This window comes from Stegostoma tigrinum, chromosome 32 (genome assembly GCF_030684315.1).
Source record: "Stegostoma tigrinum isolate sSteTig4 chromosome 32, sSteTig4.hap1, whole genome shotgun sequence".
In the NCBI taxonomy this organism is placed as follows: Eukaryota; Metazoa; Chordata; class Chondrichthyes; order Orectolobiformes; family Stegostomatidae; genus Stegostoma; species Stegostoma tigrinum.
Window position 1 is genome coordinate 24,194,854 of NC_081385.1, and position 14,883 is coordinate 24,209,736.

Genomic DNA, 14,883 nt, shown 5'->3' on the forward strand with positions numbered 1-14,883 from the left:
CCCTTCCCAACCTTATGGCCTTATTGAATAGCAGAGCAGGCTGGAGGAGTCAAGTTATCTAATCTACATGGTCATATATTAACTATTGCACCATCATTAGTCCTGTCTACAAGATCAGCTTTTACACATCCATATCCAAGACCAAAGAGTTTAAGATTTCCTGAATACAAACCGAAAGAACTGGATGTGAGTTTTCTCGCTGAGCTGGAAGGTTAGTTTTCAGACATCACCAACCCAAGGAAACCTAACCAGATAAATAGAAAGCGGGACATAACACCAGCGCTTCGTGGAGGCTCACTGACGATGTTACCTAGAATGGTGACGAAACGTCTGAAAACTAACTTTCCAGCTCAGCAAGCAAACTCACATCTAGAACCTCAACCTGAGCTACAAATCTTCTCAAAACTCACCGAAAGAACTGTGGATGCGGTAAGTTAGAAACAAAAACAGAAATTGCTGGAAAAGCTCAGCAGGTCTGGTAGCATCCGTAGAGAGAAATCAGAGTTACCATTTCAGATCCAGTGAGGTTCTGATTATGAGGAAGGGTCTTTGGACCCAAACATTAATTCTGAATCTCTCCACAGATGCCCTCAGACTTGCTGAACATTCCAGCCATTTCTGTTTTTGTTTCTTAAGCTTTCTTAGTCTCTCTTTAAAGTTTAGGCTCTTGACAACACTGCTCAGTGCTATCTACAAGCTCTTATCACTATAGTCAGTACTTGAAGATGGCTCTTAATCCATGATGAACAACATGCGTGAAGCATTCAAGGTAAGAACTGATTAGAGCACCAGAAATCATTATTACCTTCGCTGACTTGATTTTTAATTCATTCATAGAATGAGGGTACTGTGTGCATTTATTACTAATTCCTGATTGCTCTTGAGAAGATGATGATAAGCTACCTTTATAAACCTTTGCAGTTCATCTGGTGTATATACACCTACAGTGTTTTAGGAAGGGAATTCTGGGATCTTGACTTAGCAATATTGAAGGAAGGGCAAAATAGTTCCAATTCAGGATGGTGTTTGACTTGGAGAGAAATTTCCAATGGTGGTGTTCCTTTGCACTTGTTGCCTGTCCTTCTTAATGGTAGAAAAAGCTTGTCCAATTTTTTTTTCACATGGGAGGCCATATTTCAATTTTTCTCTCACTCAGGGCATGAGGAAAAAACTAAAATGATGTTTTTTAACGTCTTAGTGAAAATTTGTAGCTTGGGTTATGGGTGCAGTTATTTATTAGCTCAACAAGCCGAATGTTCCATGTTGTGCAGGCATTTCATTACCCATCCAGGCAACATCATCTGTGTGACCTCTAATAGAGATATTGGTATTCTGCTTCCTTCTGGATTTATGTGATCCCCTGGTATGATGGTCTTGTCACTTCCGGTTCTGTTTTTCAGCAGTGGTCTGTATATGGGGTCTGTTTCTATGTGTTTGTTAATGGAGACCCGTGTTGAGAACCAGGCTTCCAGAAATTCCCTTGTATGTCTGGTGTTCACTTGCCCTGGTATGATCACGTTGTCCCAGACGAACTGATGGTTCTCATTGTCTGTGTGTATTGAAACAAGTGAATATTGGCCGTGTCCTTTTACTGCCAACTGGTGTTTATATATCCTGGTTTTCAGATTCCTCCCTGTTTGCCCAATGTAGCGCTTATTGCACTCTCTGCATGGTATTCTGTATATCACATTGGTCTTGTTTACTGTCAGTATTTCTCCAGCCTGTCCAACCATGCTACTGTAATGGGCTGTAGGGTCAGCCTAATTTATGTGCTTGAGTCCTTTATGGCTTGAGGTCTTCTAAAATAAACTTAAATAATTTTGAAGCTTTTATGTACTCTTCCAAACATCAATTGTTTTACATAATGATGTACAATTGCCTCTTTTGACATTTGATTTCACAGTTTGCTCTCTATCTCCACTGAGACAGGGCTTGACTCCAGCCAAGACAAATGGACCATTGAGAGGCTGTACTTTTGAGGATGGTGTCCAACTAGACTCCCAATGTAGAACAAATGTTGCCTTACTCCATATTCAGGGATGTCAATTGGCTCAGAAGTGGTGGTATCTTCAGAGATGCCTGCATCTTTTCAGCCTGAGAAGGATAATGACAACTGTATTTGGAACTCACTGCCTAAAATGAGTAGAGACAGGAACCCTGAAGGCATTTCAGAACTATTTAGATGAACATGTGAAATACGACAGTATACAAAGATACAGATCAAATGCTGTTAAATAGGTTCAGAATAGATGGATGTTTGATGTTTTGTTTGGACAAGATGAACTGAATGGCCTCTTTCATCTTGTGAAAAATTCTAAGGTTTTATTGGATGTAACTGTATTTTACAGTCTCCATCTATCTTTGAATTATTAGAACAGAGAACAGTACAGCACAGTACAAGTCCTACGGCCCACAATGTTGTGACTAACTTTTACCCTAATCCTAAGGTCTATCTAACTTCCACCCTTAACAATGTACTATCATCCATGTGCCTATCTAATAGCTGCTTAAATGACCCTAATGAGGCTGACTCCACTACCCTCTCCAGCAATGCATTCCACGCCCCAACCACTCTCTGAGTAAAGAACCTACCTCTGATATCTCCACTATATCTACCTTGCTCACTTCAAAACTTTGCCTCCTTGTAATAGCTAACTCTACCCGAGGAAAAATTTGCTGGCTGTCAACTTTATCTATACATCTGATCATTTTGTACACCTCTATCAAGTCACCTCCCATCCTTTGTTGTTCTAAAGACAAAAGTCCTAGCTCTCTCAACCTTTCCTCTAAAGACCTTCCCTCCATTCCAGGCAACATCCTGGTAAATCTCCTTTGCACTTTTTCCAACGCTTCCACATCTTTCCTGTAATGTGGCGACCAGAACTGGACACAATACTCCAGATGTGGCTGAACCAGGCTTTTATATAGCTGGAGCATAACTTCATGGCTCTTGAACTCAATCCCTCAATTAATGAAAGCTAACACACCATACACCTTCTTAACAACTTTGTCCACCTGGGTGGCAGTTTTCAGGGAACTGTGGACTTGAACCCAAAGATCCCTCTGCTCCTCCACACTACCAAGAACCTTTCCGTTAACCTTGCATTCTGCTTTCAAGTTTTTCCTTCCAAAATGAATCACCTCACACTTTCAGGGTCAAATTCCATCTGCCACTTCTCAGCCCAGCTCTGCATCCTATCAAAGTTGCTTTGTGACCTAGTGCAGCCCTCCACACTGTCCACAAAGCGACCCACCTTCGTATCATCTGCGAACTTACTACTTCACCCTTCCACTCCTTCACCCAAATTATTTACAAAAATCACAAATAGAGGAGGACCCAGAACAGATCCTTTTGGACACCACTCATAACTGAGCACCATGTTGAATATTTTCCATCCACTACCACCCTTTGTCTTCTACTGGTCAGCAAATTTTGAATCCAATCTGGCACATTTCCCCTTGTCCCATGCCTCCTTACCTTCTGCATGGGGAGCCTTATCAAATGCCTTACTTAAATCCATGTATACCATATCCACTGCTCTACTTTCATCCACGTGTTTGGTCACCTCTTCAAAGAATTCAGTAAGGTTAGTGAGGCATGATCTACCCCTTACAAATCCATGCTGACTATAAAACCATTATAGGTTTATTATTAAACCTTTAAGTCTTTTGAATTGTTTTATAACTTCAGTGGCAACTTTCACTGGCATCTGCTTAACTGTTACACTTCTTTCTTTGTGCTATAATCAGACTTAGTTTAACTAACTATGCTCATCTGAGCAGATAGCAATCACATTGCATGACTTTGTGTCAGTAAATCTTCAATTTATGTAAAACAATGAATGAAGAAATCATATGTTGAATTAGAAAAATAAAAAGTACAGTTTTTGGAAATATATCTAGAATATTACATATAGAAAAATAGTTTGTGCTTAAGTATAGTATGATTTACAAAATTTGGTGTTTGTTATTAATTTCACTCATCCATTGGCTTTTGGTTATTGTTATTCACAGCATGAGGGCATTGCAGGCTAGATGACCATTTATTGCCCGTTGTTAATTGCCCAGTGGTCATTCAATAGTCAGCCATATTGCTGTGGGTCTGGAGTCACATGTAAGCAAAACTGGGTAAGGACAACAGTTTCCTCCCCGAAAGGACATTACTGAACCATATGTTTTCAACAATCGACAATGGTTTCAATGTTACCAATCGACTCTTAATACCAGGTTTTGACTGAATTCAAATTCTACCATCCGCCATGGCAGGATTCAGGGCCAGGTCCCTGGAGCATCACCTGGGTCTCTGGAAAAATAGTCAAGTGGTAATACTACTAAGCTATTGTCTCCCTTGATTTCAGAAATCCGATTTCATAAAATCATAGGTTCATAATAAAAAAAAGTCTTGACATTGGTGGAAGTGAATATCTAAAATGATTGATAACCATGATGTGCAGGTGCCAGTGTTGGACCGAGATGGACAAAATCAGAAGTTATATGATACCAGGTTATAGTCTAACAGGTTGATTTGAAACCATAAGCTTTCAGGCTGCTGCTCCTTTGTCAGGTGAAGTTGCCACTGAAAGCTTATGATTTCAAATAAACCATTGGGCCATAACCTGGTGTTGTGTGACTTCTGATTTAAGTGATTGAAATTGTCTGTGAGAGTGAACACAGCTAGTGGAGAGAGGACGTGCTTTGTACTGTTGATCTCTATTTATTTAATAAGAAGCAGTCACCCATCAGTCTTTAAAAGTGGACATTCAGTATCAGTAGTAGCCTAGTGGCCTCCACAGTTCATAAAGTGCTATTGCATGTGCTTTAACAGTGCAATGCAATGTATTGATCACAGAATCCCTACAGTGTGGGAAGAGGCCATATGACCCCTCAAGTCTATACTGGCCCTCCAACAAGCTTCTCCCTATCCCCACATTTACCATGGCTAATCCACGCCCAGACGCTATGAGTAATTTAGGATGACTAATCCACCTAACACGTACAACTTTGGACTGTGGGAGGAAACCAGAGTACCTGACAAAAACCCATGCAGATACAGGGAGAATGTGCAGACAGTTACCAGGGGCTGGAATTGAACCCAAGTCACTGGAGCTGTACGCCAGCAGAGTTAACCACTGAGGCACCACGCTGTCTGTTGTCATTTACCAGAAGAGAGCCTTATAAAGTTAAAGTACTGCCAGGTGTTCTTTTGTTCAAATTTAAGACTGCAAGTTCAAAATGCAAGTTTACCATAAAATTATTACAATTTTAACATTGGTATAATCATTTGATTATAGTTTTGGCTCAGTATTGCCTCTGGGTCAGAAATCCATCATTTATTGACCATCTCTAAAGCCCTTGAGAAGGTGCTGGCAAACCAGTTCAATGGCTTTTTTTTTCAAAGTTAGATTTTACCTCCGGCAAACTTGTGTAATCAATAAGTTTCAAATGATCAGATTGCACAGTGCATAAGCTTAAAGCTGAAATGCCTTTGTTTGTATTTATCATTCTAATAACTTGTCAGTTTTGAAGTTTGTTATAAAGAAGTACTGAACTTGACATCTCTTTAAGTGGCAAATACTGTGATGTCGTTTTAAGGAAGAATACTTGCAGTGAATTGGAGTTACAGCTAGGCACATTTGAGCTGTACTGAGTCAAGCCTAGCTTTGACTTTCATTCACTGCTAAAATACAGATTGATGGGAAGATTGTCCATACCGCTGATGGATGTGAAACTTTTTTCCTAAATTTAGAGGTTTAGAAATAGTTCCATAGTTGGTGAGGAAGCTACCTTAATCTGATTTAAAAGGAAAGGAGCTTGTGTCCCATTCAATGAAGCCTTTCTGCATTTACTGGGAAGAGTTTACAAACAGAACCCACAATGGTTGAGGAAGCTGCTGTGGTTCATTTTAAAGAACAGAGGCGTACACCGTCTGCTAGATCAGCAGGTGATCTGGCTATCTAACACCTTTTCTACACCTAGCCTCAATGTTTTCAAACAAATATACAGTTAGTGAGGGAGCTTCTTCCTAGTTCTAAATGAAAAGCAGCCCCCCTCAGCCCTGCTGGTTAAGCGAGAGGTGATCCTATTAGAACTTGACTTTCTGAATTTAGGAGGGGACCTAGAAGTTCACAAATAGTCCCCCAGGTGATGAGGAAACTGTCTTAACCATGTGACACAGCAGTTAGCTCAACTCATGTCCTTCTCGAACAGAAACGGCTTTCCTTACATGGTCAGGCCTACATGTGACTTCATACCCAGAGCAATGTGGTTGACTCTTAACTGCAGTCTGGGCGATTAGGGATGGCAATAAATGCTGGCTTAGCCAGTGATGCCCTCATCCTGTAAATCAATTTTAAAAAACCCTATGAGGAAAGGTCTCCCTGAAGATGTGAGATAGAACAGGGATTCAGAAAGGTCTCCCAACTATGCAAGCAAATCTAAAAGCAAAGAAGCCTGCAGCCCTTTTGGATGAGTAGGAGATCTGGATGGTCAACACCAATTTCTGAATTTAGAGAGAGAAAACAGGGAAGTTTGACAAGCAGGTGGTGAGGAAGATGTCACACCTGGTTGAAGAGCTACAGGAGATACAGTAATGTCTGGAGTTCCACCACAGACAGTAGAGTCCTAAAGCTTATAGAAAAGGTTGGAGACCAATTCTCCCCTAAAGTAACTGACCAGGGTAAGTTAAAACTCCTGAACTACCATGGCATTTGTGACTACCATAGGGGAGGGTAAGATAAATTAAACAGCCTTGTTAATTTGAAAGCTGGTATCTCTCTAATGGTAACAAAAAGTGTAGACATAGCATAGCTGGGAGTCTGGCAGGCATTGGAAACTTGAACTTAGGCATCCAGCCAATGCTCCTGACCAAAGAGCAGTGGAATGAAGCTTGAAAATTTTAAATAAATCCACTGGGATTCGACAAGTATACCTCACTGGCAGAAGATGACATGGATGTGGGAGAAGCTTGAACCATTAAATTAAATTCAACCCCAAAGAACTAGCATACCCCTGGTAGGAAATACAACACATGATGGGCAAACAGATCATTGAGCCTAGCCAGAACAAATGGAATTTCCCCTTTGAACTGGCCCCAAAGTGAAATGGATCAAATGCAGTGAAAAGGGCATCTTCTGATCTAATTCCAACTCTGGGGGTTGCATAGACAATGTGAGCTATTTGGTCTTCTTCATCAAAATATACCTTTTTAAAGTGTGCAGGTATCTTGCTATGACCTCAGGTCAAAGATAATCTCAGCCTTTGTGCCTCTGGATGGCCTACACTTGAATGATGCTGTATCCTTAGGCCTTACCATCGCCCCAGATTCCCTCAGAGGCTGAGAAACATCATTGAACATTGTCGGTTTAATTGTGCATTGACAATCGAATCATGATACTGGGTGTCAAGCCTCATCAACTCTGAGCCAGGGAACTGAAGGTATTTATTGGGTTCTATCAGGCAGCCTATAGGTAAGCAAAGTAAAGGCTGATAACAAGCAAGAATGTCTAATACACATTTGGAAGTCACTTGAGACCTTAAAGTGTGAATGGTCAGCGGCATATAAGGTTGGCAGTGTTTCACAGGTATTTTGTTCTACAGATAGAGTATCTCACTATGCTGGAATGGACAGTTATAAAGAAGATCAAACATACAACATTTTGGATGGCAGGACTGAATTATAAAGAAAGACTGGGTCAGTTAGGGCTTTGCTCACTGCAGTTTAAAAGAATGAGGGGTGATCTCATAGAAACCTATAAAATTTTAACGGGGCTAGACAGATAAATGCAGGAAAGATGTTCATGATGACTAGGAAGTCCAGAACCAGGGGTCACAGTCAACATTCCCCTTATTATAAGCTAATTTAACTTTCACTTCACATATATTACTACTTTCCAATTTTTTTTATTTGCTTTTGCCATTTGTGACTGCAATGACATAGTTCTTCACCCTGGGAGGGATGAGCCTATAGAATTCTTTAATACAGAAAGTGGTTCAGGCCAAAATATTCAAGGAGTTAGGTGTATTTCCTAAGGCTAAAGGGATCTAAAAGTATGGGGAGAAAGCAGAGTACTGAGTTGGATGACGAGTCATGATCATATTGAATGGGGGTGTAAACTTGTTGAGATAAATGGCCTGCTCCTGCACCTATTTTTTATGTTTCTATACTTCTATACTTCTATCTGCTTATAGCAGAATTGGGGTGAACAAATTCAAAATGGATATAGGATGCCGCATGTAAACTTTTCAGTTTTCAGCTTTCTGTCAGCACTGTGGCAACTCATCTTAGCTTGTTTGCACTGTACTATCTGCACTCATCCACTGTATTTGCTTACACTATTGAACAAGGTCGTAAAGATTGCAAGAAAATGTAATGCCTCGATAAGCATCAGTACCTCTGTTTACTATCTAACTCTGTCTGCCTGATAATCAGGACTTACTCAACGCATAAGATAATACAATTTTTACCATCACAACCAGCTTTCCCCTTACTCAAAGCTAATTTAATTTTCATTTCTCAGTATTATTTCCTTTCAATTTTTTTTTATTTGTTTCTGCCCAACATTAAACCAAGTGCCTTTCACTGAATTTCATTCATATCAATGGTTACAGCATGTTGATCTACAGAGTCTAATGAACACTTTACTATGTTACAGGCGTTATATATGCACAAATGGCCACTACTGTTGTATGACAGTGTGTCCTCAGACTGATTATCAAATTGGCTAAAGCCAGTTCCATGTGCAGCCTCCACAAATGCTTATTTCAACAGATTGGTGCTGAGGAGGAGGTCTGCAGAAAAAATTTTGAACCCTGCAATGCTTCTTCCACCGAGATTAGCTGGTTCACCAAAGACCAGAGCTTAAATAATAGACTATCTCAGTCTGATTCCGAGCACTCACTAATTCTAATCTGCAACCAACTCTGAGAAGAGTACTTGACAGAATCACTGAAGTGATAGAGTGCAGAAGGAGGTCATTTGGGACAGCACGGTGCCGCGGTCTCAAGCACTGCAGCCTCACAGGGACCTGTGTTCAATTCCAGCCTTGGGTGGCTGTGTGTGTGGCGTTTGCACATTCTCCCCTTGTCTGCATGAGTTTCCTAAGGGTGCTCTAGTTTCCTCCCACTGTCCAAAGATGTGTAGGCCAGGTGGATTGGCCATGCTAAATTGCCCATTGTGTTCAGGGGGGTGTAGATTCAGTGGGTTACAGGGGGATGGGTCTGGGTGGAATGGTCCAAGGTTTGTTGTGGACTTGTTGAGCCAAAGGGCCTGTTTCCGCTCTGTAGGGATTCTATGATTCAGCTTGCCTTGCCTGCATCACTTGGCAAATGAGTATCATTCTCCTGCTTCTTTTCCATACTCTTCCATATTATGTGAATAAAAATAATCACCCAATGACCTCATCAAGTAAATCACTTCTGATCATTTTTCCTCACTCTGCCAATTGCGTTCTTGATCATGAGTACCTCAAAAGGAGGAAGAAATCTGTCAGTTGTCATGATATGTGTGCCATTGGGTGACACACTAAAGCTTGGGGTAGCTGTCAACACAGTGCAGTGGGGGAAGACCACTGCCTGAGGTCTTCCTGTTGAAGTTGATTTGGGGTCAGTCAGTTATCAGACCCTTGTAGCAGAGTCTTGCATGTGTAAGAGATGCCCTTGGTTTGTTGGGACGGAGCCAAACTGAAAAGTTTGTTTACTTGATATACTAACGTATAGAACTGAACTGCATTTGTGACTGGCGCTTTTTTATGAATAAAGTATATTTTTGAAATGCAAGGAAAACTGACTTCTTAAGAAAGGTGGTTGCTGAACTAAGGGAAGAGTTCAATAGCTTGTGAAGTCTCCCCATCAATAATAATAATAGCTGGAGATGAATGTATAAAGGCAATATGCTACAGATGCTGGAAATCTGAAATAAAAATAGAAATTGCTGGTGAAACTTAGCAAATGTGACAGCAACTATGAAGATAGAAAAATGACATTTCTTCAAAATTTCTTCTTGTGTTAGAGATGAAGTTATTTGTCTGGGTGTAGACTGAATGGAGCAGTTTGTTCTTGCTGAAATTGAGTGAGAGACCAACTGTTTCATATGCAGAGTTGAAGAGGTTCAGGGACTTCTTAATATCGCTGCTGTTTGACCACAATTTTCAGCATGTTGTAAGCCATGATGTGCTGGACATAGCCTTGACTTTCAACCTACTGAGTCAAGGAAATTTTTCACCCTAAAGAATGGCTGCTAAGTTTTCCTGACATTGAGATAGGCTATTCCTTTTTACACAAGAAATTTTATATATAGAATCTGCATTTGACCTTTATGATGCAAGGCAACAGAATTGTTAGTCCTGAAAAATAAGTTAGAATTTTATGCTTTTCAACCTTTATATAAATATAATTGCCAATGAACGGATTTGCTAATTTATAATCTGAAAGCTCTGATCTGTGCTTTTCCAAACACATGGTGCTTTTCTGTGGCTGTTTCTGCCTAATGAATAAACTAGACACCTGACCCCCACTGCTACACTTCTCCAAACGACAACTAATCCCTGTTCTCTTTATCTCTGCACCAATTCAAGGAAGGGATGAGAAGGGCCTCAGCGTTTTATCTGCCTCCAGCTTCAATTAACTCCAGTTGTACAGGTCATATAGGTTTAATAGAACACTGAAAGCTGAGCTTTCACTAATCATCAAGTCTGGCATCAGCATGCATCTAAAACCTTTAGCTCATTTGTTTCAGCAGGGATAAAGAAGGTTTGAAAGTAACTATTCTGTTTGATCATAGAACGATGTTGAGCAAGTATCAATTTCAGTCTCCACAGCAGCCTTATTTTCCTCTGTTCATTTTAGTAACTGCATGGCTATGTGTGAAAGCTGGTGAAATGCATTGAGAACACTCAAATGCATTTAATATTTCTGTTTAGTTCTGAATTTGTTTTAACATCTGCTAGTGTAAGGCCAAATTAGGTTGGAGACTTGTGCTAAATATTCCAAGAGACCTGACCCAGAAAATTTTAACACAATCAGCCCTGGGCTACAAATTGTGGGATTGCTTGTGCTTGAATTGCAAAATCAGCATATTTCATCATATAACACATACTTACTTGAGCACCCATAGAATCATACAGCACAGAAGATCCCCTTTGGCCCATTCAGGCTTTACTACAAACATTTTATTACATCTACCATTATGATTAAAATTAGAATTAGACTAGCCAGCATGTCTGTGCAGCCTTCCAAGATGCATAGTGCCCTGACTTCCAAAGCACTCCTCCTGAAAAATTGAACTGTTGCTCTCTTGTATGAAAAGGTTATTTCTGGTTACTGACTCTTGTAACATGCTCTGTGGCCCACCATTCCATGGCTTAGTTATAACTCAAGATGAGATTCAATGTGGAGAGGGACATCCTCCCCTCACTATCCTATCCTGCTTGACTCCTCCTGTCAGAGGCTGATTCTGTGCTTGTGTCACCACTCTAAAGGATTGAACTCTGCTGAATATTATGGGCTGGAATTCCTGGTGTTTTAAACACTTCACTCCACCCTATGCATCATAATTCAGTCCACAGAGACAGCAGGTGAAAGTAGGTCTGTACAGAGATGAGGAGTTGGAAAAGGAATGTAAAGGAGGAGGAGAAAGATTGCTATCATAAAATGCCGGGGTGGGGAGAGAGGAGGGAGAAGTGCTTTTATATTGTTTTGAAATCCTTAGGACCAATTCAACCATCAGATTATTGCCAATAAACATTCAAGCAAGCCCAGAATTTCTTTGTCAAAAAATAATAGGAAGTCTTTGCCAATTTGCTGCATTTTATTTACACCAATGGTGAGTTGACAGTTCTATGTACCAGTACCCTTCCAGTATTCAGTGTTCTAATCAAAATTAGTGCGATTTTCTGAAATAGTTTAATTTTTCTCGAAAAGATTGAAGTATATTCTAGGTTGCTTGTAATGGGCATGAGGCCAGTCGCTACATCTTATGGAATATTATATTGTGCTGTTGTCTTTGTTAGAAGAGATCCCTGATCTATGTCTAACCTTTAAAGTGTGACAAGTATAATATGCCATGAAGCTAAGTTGTTCGATACCATAAGAAAATGACTAAGGTGGAGCAAGGTGAGACAGCCTCACTTGACAACAAAATTTCAATTCATTAATTTTAATATCACAGCACATGGGCTCTTTGATCAATGGACATGAACATGTAACTTCCCAGGTTATACGAACTTCTACCCCTCTACTCATTCTGCTTTGTAATTGAATTTTCCAGACGATTTTGGAAGAGGCTTCAGTATACACTTGCCTGATTATAGATTCTGCTTTAAATCTGGAATTAATGGGCACAATCCATGCAGAACAGACCTCATTATGTAGGTTCCTGGCAGATGCTTGAAAATTGCTCCAGGACTGAAAGGGACTATGAGTTAATTGCTAGAGATTTGTTTGTCCCAAGCTTCCTTTCTTTGTGTAATGATCAGCAACACACAGTCTGCTGGTTTCATTGAGAGGACCTAACTAAAATATGTAGAGCTAAACACTTCAAGCAAGAAGAGGAATTAAAGAGTTTTATGAAAGTGGTAACAAATTCAAAACTTAGGTTCAACTATTAGTATAACTAAATGGGTGTATTAAATTTTGGTGATTAAACATATACGATCATTATGAGTCAAACTTCCTGTTTTGTTAAAAGCTCAAATTATGGAAATATTCAGCAGGCCTGGCAGCATCAATGGAGAGAAAAACAGAATCAAACTTTTTAGAGCTGGCAATAGTTAGAGATTTTTAAAGAAGAAAAAGGAGGGGGAGAACTAGAAGCAAGAAAGGGGCAGGTTGAAAGGAAGGAGAAATGGCATGACCAAAAGGATTATCGTGCAAACCATGAAGAAATAGATAAGAAAGGCAAAGAAGTAAAAGATCTTTTAAATGTGATATAAATGGGAATATCAGAATTATCACCAATAACTGCTGTTAAAAGCAAAAGGAAAATACCTTATATTTTGTTAAAAATAAAGACATGAAGTTGAGGCTTTTATTTGGACAGAATTGTGAGAATGCAAAATAAAAAATGGGCAAAAAACTTTGTTGTGCTCTATCTGTGGCCAGTGTGTCAGTTGACCTTCAAGAGAAGCACTCATGATAAATGGTCACAGCAACATAGCGTGTGACCTGAATGTATAAAATTCTCATATTCAGTTTTACTTCAGGTTACTTGAAGCTTGACTTGAAGGCATGCTGTTCTGTTGTAACATAATGGCTCGATATGAGCCCAGACACACATGAGCTTGAGGAATTAAATGCTTCTTTGCAATAGTCAGTTGTAATAAACATCTCTTGAATTCTTCAACACCACAATAGCTGCACTAATTTTCTTATGTTACAGGAGCTATCATAAGAATTGCTGGAACAAGTCAGGAAATCAGGCTGCTGGAGGTAAAATCACACCAGAGGTCATCATTTGAAATTGTCAACCTCAGTGTTGCATCTGGAATGCTGCAACATGTCTAACCAAAAGGTGAAGTGCTATTCCTCATGTCACCATACATTTATTGGAACATTGTAGGTGTAGGAGTATGAGGTCTCAGTCAGAATAGCTGTTTCAGGCCTCACCGTTAGATTTGATGATCTGAAGGATGGATTCGTAACATGGCCAGATGAGTTGATTATGAGTCTGCAACTGCATCCAACATAAGCCAATGGCACATGCTAAAAGTAGTGGAGAAAGTAGTCTGTACTATCACTATCCATAGCTCCAAGCCACAGTATTCATTTTGAAATGTATCTTCCCACAGTAACTTGGACTCCTTGAGTGAATTGTAACACAATGTTACCACAAGGACTGTGATTGGGTTTGAGAATAAAATGACAAGTAACAGGAAGCTCAGGGCTCATTTGTCGATATTTTCCCACAATCACTTCCTTTCTTCTCCCCCACCAACCACCCAACGCCCACCCTGCCCAGTGTAGAGGAATCCACATGGTGAGCAGCTAATATAGTTTAAAAAAAATTACAAGTTCATCTCAGATTCATCTAGAAAGAGGTTCAAAAGTGGGAAGGGATGAAGTAAAAGGGTAGGAATTGCATCTTTTCTGCTTACGCAGTAGGGATTCATACAAAGGCTACAACATATTGGAACTGAATATATGAAGTGGAAATGGAGAACCAGGCCTCTAGAATTGTTATGAAAATCAATTAAGTGAATGGGCAAATTCTTGCAAATGGTGTAAAATAAGGGAAAATGTTGAATTGTCCATTTTGACATAAAACTAAAAAGGTCTAAATGACAAAAAATTGAGAGCTCTGAGATAGAGCGATCTGGGTGTCTATACATGAATTACGAAAGGTTAAAATCATAGTCATAGATGTCGACAACACAGTAAAAGGCTATTTGATCCATTGTGTCTACGTCAGTCAAAAACAAACCACCTAGGTATTCTGATCCCATTTTCCAGCAGTTAGCCAAAATCTCAATACAGCTGTACACTTGTGATGCCAAGTCAAATAAGTATTATGAGTATTGTTGCCTCTACCCACGAATAGAGGCATTGAGTTCCAGATTCTCTCCAGCCTGTGACTATTAGTGGATAAGTTACCCCCTCTGAAATAGAGTGAGAAAATACAATTGGAGAAGGAAAGAGCTGGAGATGGACCATGTAAAGATGAAAAGGTCAAAATTAATAACAAAGTTGGTGAAGCTTTCAATTCAGGGCAAAAAGAAGGGACAAGGGGAATAACAAGATAAAGTCAAGATAGAAAGAAATCCTGGAGCAGGAACAGGCTGAAATGATGGCTCTACCAGGGAAGTAATCGTTTTTGGATCTTTGAAAGGATGTAGTCTGGTGGTATGTTTGGGGAGCTATGAAGTTAGAGTTGATAGTGGGGATTATCTCCAG